Consider the following 12,363-nt stretch of genomic DNA (forward strand, 5'->3'; position numbering starts at 1 on the left):
AAAAGTCAGAAATTTTGTGTTGACTTTCTGCCCACTTCAAGTCTGTAATAGGGCCAGTGCTGTGGCTTTGCAGGTAAAGCCACCACCAGCAGTGCTGGCATCCCATATGGGCGCCCATTCAAGTCCTGGATACTCCACTTCCAATCCAGCTCTCTGCTATGGACTGTGAAAGTAGTAGAAGATGGTTCAAGTCCTTGGGACCCTGCACCCACATGGAAGACCCAAAAGAAGTTCCTGGCTCCTGGCTCTGAATTGGCTCAGCTCCGGCCACTGCAGCCATATGGGGAGTGAACCAGCAGGGCAGTGAACCAGAAGACCTGCCTCTCTGTCTGTCTCTCTCCCTCTCTGCCTCTGCCTCTCTGTAACTCTGCCTTTCAAATAAATAAATAAATAAATCTTTTTTTAAAAAGTCTCCAAATAATAGAGCAGGGCAACTGATTAGTAAACACTAGCGATTACCATACATCCTTAAGAAAATCAGATAGGGAGCTTGCCTCCATCTAAATCTATTCCAAGAAAGAGAAGGCCAGGTTGCACTGTGTAATTTAACTGCCACCATTCAGAAGACTGAATGCAATCTGGTCACTGCCCTTGAGAAGGAGGCCTTAAGCAAATAAGAGGCAGAGCACGCATGAACATACAGAGGAGAGTCTGAGCTATGGCATCAACTCTTTCACTGTGTTTCAAGATTTCATTTAGGTTTAGGGGGGATATTTTTCCCTAATCATATGCTATATTATAGATTAATGAGTGGAAGAGAAGGAAAGAAAAATCCATTTAATATTTATTGAGTAACTATAAAGTGCCAGATTCTATGTCAAGGTAGATTACAACCAAGTCCTTACCAAGGCAACAACTAAAACCAGAAGGTAGAACTGAAGCTAGATATTGAGGCACAAGCCAAGAATCTACTCTACTATTGAAGCATTCTCCAGCCCTCATCACTACCAGAGTATCAGTCAGACTAACCTGTGTCAGTAACCAATATCCTACTTGAATCTCTCATTTTAAAGCCCAAAACAAGCAGTGCAGCTTATGAAAGTTTCCCAGTACAATCCTAATTCTGAGATGGAGGAAACCAAGAGAAATTATTTCAACAAAATGAAGCAAAGACTCCCCAAAACTCACAAGTAGCCACTCCTTGAATGCAGCAAGTGCAGCACCATAGCATGGCTCACTATTCTGTCTCTGGGACAGTCTATGCTCTGTAAGTCATTCAGTGAAAATGTTTTGTGTTTTACTGTGCCAGGCACAAAGTAGGCACTTGATTATAAGCAAAAATTTGTCTCTGTGTTATGGAGTTAGTTCTTTTTCAAGAAAGTTTGGAGCGTACAGCTATCTCTGAGAATTGAGATGTTGCCGGGTACTTCAATAGAGTCTAAACAAGCTGACAATACAACCTAAAGGAAAAGATCAATTTCTACTGCAGCAATCCAGTAAGCTTTCCCCCAAGCTCACCCTTAAGAAAGGCCTAAGTAGGGTACAAGGTCATTATTTGTAGAAAACATAGCATTAATGTCATAAAAGTGTTTGAGAAGTTATGAAGTTTTGTAGATTACTTGATTATGAAGAACATACCTTGTCATTGAATAAAACCACTGTTAGAGTACACCAGATTATGTTAGCAAGCTTGGCAGCTGTCATATTTTGATTAGTGTTAACACTGATACTGAAAAATGTAGAATGGATTCACCGGGGAATGAGAAGTCAACAATGTCCTTGAACAATGTCTTAATATTAACAATACTATATTCTTTTCTTTTTTTAAATATTTATTTATTTATTTATTTGAAAGTCAGAGTTACACAAAAAGAGGAGAAGCAGAGAGAGAGATGTCTTCCGTCTGATGGTTCACTCCCCAGATGGCCACGCTGATCCGAAGCCAGGAACCAGGAGCTTCTTCTGGGTCTCCCACATAGGCTCAGGGGCCCAAGGACTTGGGCCATCTTCTACTGCTTTCCCAGGCCATAGCAGAGAGCTGGATTGGAAGAGGAGCAGCCGGGACTATAACTGGTGCCCAGGATGCCAGAGCTTCATGCCAGGGCGTTAACCCACTGAGCCACAGCGCCAGCCCCAAACAATACTATTTTCAAAGAGCAATTATGAGCTGGGAGAACCTGGACTGACTGGCCATGTGAAGTGATTTTCAGCTGAGTTTGGATACAAATTCAGCAACTAACAATATTAATGTTAATCCTAGCAAAGGCTAAACCTTTCCCTCAAAGGTGAGTAAAGATGAAAAGGCAGCAGAGCCGAGGGCACATTTTTAGCAACATCTTAAAATCTGGTTTATCCAACAATTAAATAGTACATTTGATAGTAAGGTTTGATTAAGAACATTTTGAATACTATATATATATATTTTTTTGAATACTATGTATATTATATATATATATATAATTTCTCAGGAGATCTTAAAAAGCTCCCAAAGGTTTTGCTTAAAATTTGTTGGTCAAAGTTTTTCTTAATGAGGTTGATACAGACAACCGAAGATAGGAGTGTTTAGAAAAAGAATGGAAAAGAGAAGATCAATGGAATGCTGTAATAATAACTAATTTTATTGGAGCATGTAATTACTTTTATATGCAATATTCCACTTAAAATTTACTTACAAAGTCAAAGCTTACTTGGTCTTCTTTGAGGAAACTATGTGAATGAACTATGTGTGAGAAACTATGTTGATTATGACTCACAGCTTCAAAACTGTAGAGCTGAGACATATCCATCCGAAACAGTATTTAAAATCCCAACACAGGATAGCTCCTGACATATAGTAAATACTTAATGAAAATATTGAACTACTTTATTAAATTCTTGAAATTTTATTAAACCATGTTAATCCCAGGTCCTAGATACAACATATATTCAAAGAATATTTTTCTAATTTTTGCACATAAAAATTGATGTATTATTCTGTATTCTAAGTTCAGTTGGGAATATGTCTTGCTCAAATTCATGGAGAGCCAGGAAATGCATCTGATTCATCTTTATATGTATCACAAGATGTACAAAATAGTGCCCACCACAGAGAAGAGATTTGGCAAACATATGACGAATGAGTGAATGGATGAATGAGTAAATGAGTAACATTTGCTAAGTCATCTCTTCTTTTCAGCGCAGGTAAATTTCAACAAATTTTCATGAAACACCCAAGGCATATAATTGGCTCAGAGTTCTCAATCAGATAATTCCTTCCATTTTCTTTTCTGATGAGAATCTTTATTGGATGTTACTTAATATAATCAGTACATTCATACTTTCTTTATAAAAGCCCAGAGGCTCTAAGGTAGCAGGTTTTGTTAATTAAATTAAATCAAATAATAATGATTTTTAATTTCCTAAAATCAGGATCATCGAGCATGTGAGAAGCATTATTTGACACATTTTTATGATGTTCTTATTTTTATGTTAACAGATTTATGGGTGGGCTGTTTCTACTCAAGACCTAAAAAAGTCTCATTTTTACTCTCACACCAATTTATCCCTCTCCCACCAACTTATCCCTCTGTTTAAAATTATGCCATCAATATAGTATTCCTTTGAGTCAACAGGGTTCCCTTTCAAAATGCAAATAAACCTTGTCAGGGAAAGCAAAATATCATGAGATTTATCATTTTGCTTTTGTCTTTTTCTGCACAGGGGAAAAAAACAAGCAAATATTTATTCAGCAACATCTATATAGTAGGGTTGTACTAGGGACTTAAAATTCATCATCTCATTTAAAATTCACAACTCTATGAAGTATTTCTTTAAAGGTGAGACATCAAGGCCAGCTCTTTGGCTTAGTAGGTAAAGCTGCTGCCATGGGCACCATTTCAGTGGGACTCTACTCCCAATCCAGCTCCCTGCTAATGCACTTGGGAAAACAGCAGCGAATGGCCCAAGCGTGTGTGTATCCTCTCTCTCTCTCTCTCACACACACACACACACACTCAGCCTTTCAAATATATAAATAAATCTTTTTAAAAAGTAAAAAAAAAAAAAAAAAAAAAAAAACTTTGTCTCTCTCCCTCTCAGTGTCCACTCTGCCTGTCTTTCTGTCCAAAAAAAAAAAAGTAAAAAAAAAAATTTAAAGGTGAGATCCCTAAAACTCAAAGAAGGTAGATAAAATGGACAATAGAGAACAGCTGAACTGGGGTGTTGGATTTGTTTTTTTCTGACTTGGTAGTTCTTTCTACTCTATTGTGCTACCTTCTCTCTTTTATATGTGCCATTTCACTTAATTTTCACTTAGAATACAAGAATGACATAGTAAGCCTATACCAGAGCCTATAACAAGAGACTGAACTTCTGGTGGACACCTGGGGTGATTGAAAGGATTCCAGGAGAAAGAGAGATAGTTCGTTATGGGAGCAGCACTGTAGCATAGCAGGCAAAGCGACTATCTGCAGTGCCGGCACCCCATATGGGCGCCAGTTCAAGTCCTGGCTGCTCCACTTCTGATGCAACTCTCTGCTATGTCCTGGGAACGCAGTAGAAAATGGCTCAAGTCCTTGGAACCCTGAACTCATGTGGGAGACCCAGAAGAAGCTCCTGTCTCTTGGCTTCAGATCAGTGCAGCTCCAGCCATTGTAGCTATCTGGGGAGTGAACTAGCAGATGGAAGACCTCTCTCTCTCTCTCTCTCTCTCTCTACTTCTGCCTCTCTATAAACTCTGCCTTTCAAATAAATAAATAAATCTTTAAAGAGAGAGAGAGAAAGAGATGGTTACAAGATTCCCTGGCCATAGAATACCATAGGTCAACTTTCTTTATGGGATGTCTGAAGGTTGGTTAGTAGCAGCAGATGCTTGCTGACAAGTCTCATTCTTTATGTATATAATAAGTCAGAAAATGAAAAAATATATATGATAAGATATTGCATTTTTAACCTAGTTCTTTGTGAAGAATCATATTTGAGGGATCTCCCCAAAATTTTAACACATTTACACACCATTGATTCTGAAATATTCAGAGGTCTATGATGTAGATTGTGAAGGTAGAATGGAAAATTATTCAGCCATACGAAAGTTGTACCAACATTTCAACCTGACTCAGAAACAAAGACTTCTTAACCTCATTCAGAATGATATGTGACATATAGTCTGAGCCTTACAATCAAACATGCCCCCAAGAGAGTGGCCTGCATAAAACTTGCAAGATATTAGAGCTACTTGTTCAGCTTTAGTGCCTTTTCTGAAATGGGCTCAATCAGCCTGCATTTCTCCCAGTTGCAATTTTTTGGCAGCGTTTCACTTTCAATTTTACAAAATTCACTTTGGAAAAACTGTGATTTTATATTTTTCAGTGTAAATTAATTCTTCACTCTTATTTTTTTGTGGTTATCAATAATAATTATAGGATTGGAATGGGGGAATGTTAAGTAGCTAGCAAAGTTAGCAAGTTTAAAGAGCAACAATATCTAGATAAAAACAACATGAAATTTTATCTTGGGTTTATATTTTATATCTGAAGGAATTGCTTCTGCCCAAGTCCTCCTACAATCTACCCCTACGAGTGGGAAATGGCTCCAGTGAAACATGTACATCATTTTGTGGTAAAGCCATTGTGAGCTGCTGCTTACAGAGACACCACAGGGTCAATATTGCAGGGCATTCTCGTGCACTATATTATTGTTAACATCCTGCTGGCTAGCATTCAGATTTTCATTTAATTGTATTCTCATTTAAAATGTCTGCTGCACTTGTAGCCCACTTGATAAGTATTAGCTACTTACCTTTTATTATGTACATTTATCAACAATGAAAACTTTAGAAAAATTTTTGCAGAGATGCAGACATCATAAATCATGAGATGATAACATCTCACATGAAAAGAAAGTCTTCAATAAAACCAACCCAGTGTTGTAAATATTGAATTTACCAGCAATGCCATATCCCTATGGAGGCTGGACAATAGGCCATGTCTTAAATGGCAAAAGGGATGAGCTCCCTTCTTTATCTGTATTCACTTTTCCTTTTATTTCATTCCTGGGAAAGAGAAATGCCAGAGGAGAGGCTTAAAACAGATTAGCCTGTGAGTACTGTATATAGGCTATTACATCATAACTGTCTTTGAAAACTCTCAAACAGCTGACCTGTTTATATTACAAGACAGGGTCAATTTCCATTCTAGCGACTCTTTTGATGTTTGTGAATACTAATGCTCTCCCCAGAATACTGGCTTTAGAATAACAGCAATTGAACCATTCAGCCTTCTCTGATGCAATCTTTCTGCAGCTAGATAGGATTCTATACATGGATTTCATTGAGCCACACAGCTTGGCATGATCAAAAGCTTTGCTGGAGCCGTCAGTAAATGATGTTTCAAATAATATAGTCATGCTGATGCCTACAGTTTCTACTCTAGACACTGAGACTGTGTGTGTGTGTGTATGTGTGTGAGTGTGCGTACATGTATAACACAAAGCCACAATATTGCTGCTGTTGGAACTCAGTATGATTAAACATCAAAATGATACAACAGGGTCATTTTCTTGGCAAATGTCTGAGTAAACAAAAGAGCTGTACAGCTACAGAAAATATTATACAAACTGTGTGGCTTTAGTGCAAGCAAAACACTGGTTTGACTTAAACTTCCACATTTTGCCAACTGTGGGAACTCAAGCAATTTACTTGACCTAGGCCCTTGATGCCTTATTTCTAAAATGGAGATGACATCATGAGCTTCTCAAGCTTATAAAGCAGAATAGCATACAACAGCAAAATAACAACAATCATAATGGTCAACATTTCCTGGAAAATTCACGTTTTCAAGACAATTTATGACCATTATCTCAAACTATTCTTCATACCAGTCTCATGAAGTCAGCACTATATTTATTCCATTCTACATATAAAGAAACTGAGACTTAGAAATAAGATGTTCATCAATGAATAAATGGTTTTCCATACATACCCATTCCCCTTAAGATAAACCGAACAAGCAAGTTATTATTTTCTGCATGTGTAGACCTGAGCGATTGCAGGCTCCTTAATAAAGAGACTGACTCTTCCACTCAACATTTTATCTTTGAACATCAGCATTGGAAATTTCTTTAGAGTTTGTGCAGTCCCAAGCCTCAAAGTAAGAATTCAGATATTGTCATCCCTGATCACCATCCTCTTCACCACCTTTCAGCACCAAAGATCTCCACCTCACAAATAAGTCTATTCCAGAGTCAGAGAATGCTCCTTGTTAGGAATGGACTTTAATCTGTTCCATGCATACTCGACCCCTCAGCTCTCAGGAGCTGAAAATATCTGCCCTTCAGTTATTGAAAAATAGTCTTATTTCCCCTAGATGTTCTCAGGGCTGAGCACCACTGACGCCCCAACTGCTGCTCACTAATTGCTATCACATTCTCCAAACGCATCTCCATTTTTCAGTATTCTCCTCAAATATGACAACCACTTTCTAGCCTTAATAAGCCTGCATTCTCTTTGTATTGTGCTTTTTAATTGAAAGTAATTGGTAGTAGTAGCTATTTTGGAGATTTATTTTTTAAAAATTCAACTCTTCATTTCTAGAATAATCTACACAGATTCCAAATATTCTTCTCTCCATGACTTAGTCTTCTATTGGAAGCTTCACTGCCACTTCCACTTGCACCAGAGAGGTCTTGCTATTCAGAGGGAGGCAAATTATGAATTATTTAAATTGTATTTAAATACCTTTCCAGAGTTTAATCTTCCTCAGCCAGCTGGGCACCAAATGTCTGATAGCTTCAGTGTTGTACTGGCAGGTGAATCAGACAGAGACTTCCAATGGAAATACTGACTCTAAAAGCTTAATCACTGAAATTATTATTTGCTCCCTTTAGGGCAGGTAGGGGACCTGAATTAAAGACATTTTCTTGCAAAGTAAGGGATTCTTTTTTATGGCAATGGTCCCATGGTTCAAATTGATTAAAATTTTATAGTATTTTTTATTCCACTTTGAGATAGTAGAATATTTCAGTTCTGTTATTATCTGGTCTTACTCATATTACTGTGAGTACTTTTGTGTATCAATTCTTCATCTATGGAATGGGTATAATATCTATCTAAACAAGTGTGCTCTGATAATTAAGCAAAATATTTTATATGAGAATATAAATATTTTAATATAATTACCAGTGGGAAGGAGAAGGGGCCATGAGGTAAGAGAAAGATGTGGCAGAAAGAAGAGGAGGAAATTAATATACCAGAAGGGGACAGTCAATCATTTTCTTTGCAACAAGTTAATTTACTCATGAACAATGTATTGTATGTGTATGGTTATTTTGCTTTTATCTATACCTTTTAATGAACCTTAAAACAGTCCTGCGATTCATGTCGATCCATGCCACCATACAAAAAAAGTCCACTTGCCACTTTACAAGCATGGAAAGAGAGGCTGGAAGAGATTAAGTATCAAATCCCTATGATCACTGAACCCAATGAGACAAAGCTAGACAAATTATACACCAAGCTTCAGCTTCAGTTATATTTTCCATAAGATTCCAATAATAACAGCTATTTTTCAGCCAGTGGTCACAGGAGAAACTATATACATAGAGATACATATGTATAGCTTACACTATCTATCTATATAGATTGATTGATAGACACTTAGGAACATATATAGATACAGATACATAAAAACAGAGACTAAAGAATGGGCACACAGTTGTGGGGAGGAGCAAGTCTGAAATCCCTAAGGCCAGCCAATAGGCTGGAAATTCATACAGAATTTCTGTGCTACTGTCTTGAGCAGAATTTTTCTTCCCCAGGAAGCTTGGTTTTTCTCTTAAGTCATTAAATTGATTGGTTTAGGTGCATTCACATTATTGAGGATAGACTTTTACTTAAAGTCAACTAATTATAAATGTTCATCACATCTACAAAATGTCCTCACAGCAACATTTAGACTAGTGTTGGTCCAAAGAAATGGGTACCATGTCCTAGACAAGTCCGCACATAAAATTACCTACCGCAATAACTTATAGAGTGTTTGTTAGATGTAAAAGAATTATTATGTGTGTGGCTCAAAATAGTGAGAGCTGGTAATAAGCATAGGGCAATCTGGGAATCAATGAGTTGCTTAAGATACACACAGAGTATCAGGACAGAATTCCCAAGAGAAGACATGTTTCAAAAAGTCCACTTGCCACTGCCTAGTGTCCACAGTCAGAGATGGGTTCAGGCATAGAAGGCCTAAAACATCTACATTTTGGAAGTCCTTCTTTAATAAAAAGTAAGTATAGAGGTGAATATTTATGTATAATGAAAAAGAATCACAATAATTACAAACATAAAGCAAATGAAAAATTACACAATTACAATTTGAAGAACCATGACTCATTCTTTCTTTTGTTCTCTTAAATTTACTTATTAAAGAATGGTGAAAAATCACAAGTTAATATATGAAAGAATTGTGAATAAGACAAACACTGTACTCAAAAACCATTTGGCATGGAGTGAAAAATTGCAAAAATATTTGTTTCAAGCTATACTCAAGGTAGTAACTTACTAAGAAAGAGAGATGTATTTTGAATGGCAGTAATGAATAGACTTCAAGACTATTTGGTAATCCAGTTAATAGAAAGGAGCAATTCATATGACATTAGCAAAATATTTTAATTCTTGTTGATTTGATACTTCAATTAGAAAGACATATCATTAACTTTCTGGATTTTGTAATGCATGAGTACTATCAGATTATTTTTGGGGGGGGAACAGACAGAGTGGACAGTGAGAGAGAGTGACAGAGAGAAAGGTCTTCCTTTTCCGTTGGTTCACCCCACAATGGCCGCTGCGGCCGGCACATCGCGTTGATCTGAAGCCAGGAGCCAGGTGCTTCTCCTGGTCTCCCACGCAAGTGCAGGGCCCAAGCACTTGGGCCATCCTCCACTGCCTTCCCGGGCCACAGCAGAGAACTGGATTGGAAGAGGAGCAACCGGGATAGAATCAGATGCCCTGACCAGGACTAGAATCTAGTGTGCCGGCGCCGCAAGGTGGAGGATTAGCCTATTGAGCCGCGGTGCCGGCCAGCTATCAGCTTTTAATCTTGTATTTTTGAAATTGAATTCACTGAATTATTGAGAATCTTCCAGACAGGAGAGAAATGCTTTTACCAAGTATCAGAAAGAAATGAATTCTCTGCTTACAATTTTGTATGCATGATGTTCAGAAGAATTCTCCATAGATCAGTTTCTGGCTGCATACATATTAAACCTCCCTCTCTTCCACTACCCATGTGCTTCCAGTGATGGGTCATGGTTATGTGGGATGTGCTCTTATTACAAGGTAACTTCCAGTCCTGAATTTTTGCTTCATACCTCTTGAGTCAGCAATGAGCAACAAGAATATTCTTGGAAATTGTCCCTGCATCAAGATGACTAGCAATAATTTAACCTCACAGAGAACTGACTGTGAACCACATGTCTCTGACCCACCACATGCAAATTCTCCAGCAAGTCCATTACCTGTTGCCACCCCTGTCCAACACAGGGTGGAGAAAAATGAACTACTAATAGTAGCACAGTCCTCTACCTAAGTTCACCCATAATGACATAAAAGGCAACTTTTATGGCTCTCCTCAGATTTCTGGGATCCTGATCACTTTATCCTGCTGCCATAGAAAAATCACTGGGAAAATCTGGAAAGCTCTGCCTCCTCAAGCCAAATAGTTCATTCTGATCATCCCTAACTCCTCACATTAACAACTTCTGGACTCTTATGAACTTTCATGTAACAGGATTTGAGATTTGAAATCTATACATGGGACAAATTATAACCAGTTGCAGACAGGATAAAGGGGGGAAGCAGAAGATAAATTTCCTCTGCCTTGCTCCCACTGATGGTCAGACTGCAGGTACTGTACTGTTTGTCTGGAGACATCCTACAAGGTTGTGCTGTTGTGCCTAGCAATTGTAGGTCCTTATGCCATAGTGACAGCACAGCACTACACCCTATGGCATGATTTTTCTAATTGCTTCTCTCGTTTTTTCATTCCCAACATCTAGAAGGGCATCTCCCAAAGAAGGCACTAGCAATTAATCACTTTCTCAGCCTCTGTATTTTATAGAAATTAGGCTAAGACTGATACCATTAATATTGCTATTCTCCCTCTTAAACATGAGGAAATTGAGAGTCAAAGAGGATAAGTAATACTTCCAAGGTGTCATAGCTGAGTGAAAAACTCAAGATGTCAAATAAGGATTTTGTTTCTCAGCTACAAAGTCTACATTTTCTTTTGTTCCTTCTATATCATGCGGCTTCCTTAAGAAGTGTAGGACCTAGGAAAATTGAAAAACAGGGCTCTACTCCTAACTGCACCAGTGAATTAAATAAATAACTACTGGTGATTTAATACAAGTGGCAATGTGATAATATTAATAAGTATTCAACAATAATAATTTCATTTTACATAATAATAGCTAACAGTTATTGAGTCCTTAGCATGTGCCAGGCTCCTTTTAAAGTAATTTATATGTGCTAATTTAATTTCTTTAATTTTCATTCAGCCTTATACTATATTTATTTATTTACTTTTTACTTATTGGAAAAGGAAATCCCAAGAGAAATTTCTCATTCAGTGATTCACTCCCCCACATGCCTGCCAATCACTGGGTTTGAGTCAGGGTGAAGCCAGGATTCTAGAACTCAAGCCAATTGGCAGGGATACAAGTTCCTGAACAATTATCACCTGCTGCCCTCAATGTTGCACATTAGCAGAAAGCTGGAATTGGCATCAGAGTCAAAGAGATGCAGGTAACCCAAGCAGTTTCTTAATTGCTGTGTCAAACTCCCACCCCCAACCTCATAGTATAAGTAGCATTATCAGTACTGTATGGGTGAGGATAGACGGCACAGAAGACTTAAAACCAAAGTTTCCACAGATATTAAGTGGTGGAGTCTTTGTATGCCTCATTTTTCTTGCCTTTTAAATGTGGACGTAATTCCTCTCGTTTCAAACTTACAACATTCTTAATCAAATCAATGAGGAATGTAAAATACATGAGCTCCATGATAGGCCACTGTTGATTTGCCCCTGGACAAACTAATCACAATTCGGCTCTGATGACTCCCTGATTGGTTCATGTAGAATATCTCATTAGCATACACCTCAACCAATCAGATGAACTTCCTTGTTTAGAAACCTGTAAAAATCCAAGTCAAGCAGACCTGACATACAGCCAATTTTAACTCTCAGCTTTGAATCCTGGCCTTGTTCTTTTCCCTACGTCTCAGAAACCAGTCAAATTCCTTTATATCATATTTTACATATCAGCTGCATAACTAAAGAGCACATAGTACAATGCTCTCTAAATGGTAGCATTAAACATTGTGGGCTGTACTTGAAATGAAATTATTTCTCAATTGTATCCTAAAATTCATGATTTTGTTTTGATGTCAGTTGC

Source organism: Oryctolagus cuniculus, chromosome 1 (assembly GCF_051225735.1).
Source record: "Oryctolagus cuniculus isolate XC-2025 breed Fujian yellow rabbit chromosome 1, ASM5122573v1, whole genome shotgun sequence".
NCBI classification, from domain to species: domain Eukaryota; kingdom Metazoa; phylum Chordata; class Mammalia; order Lagomorpha; family Leporidae; genus Oryctolagus; species Oryctolagus cuniculus.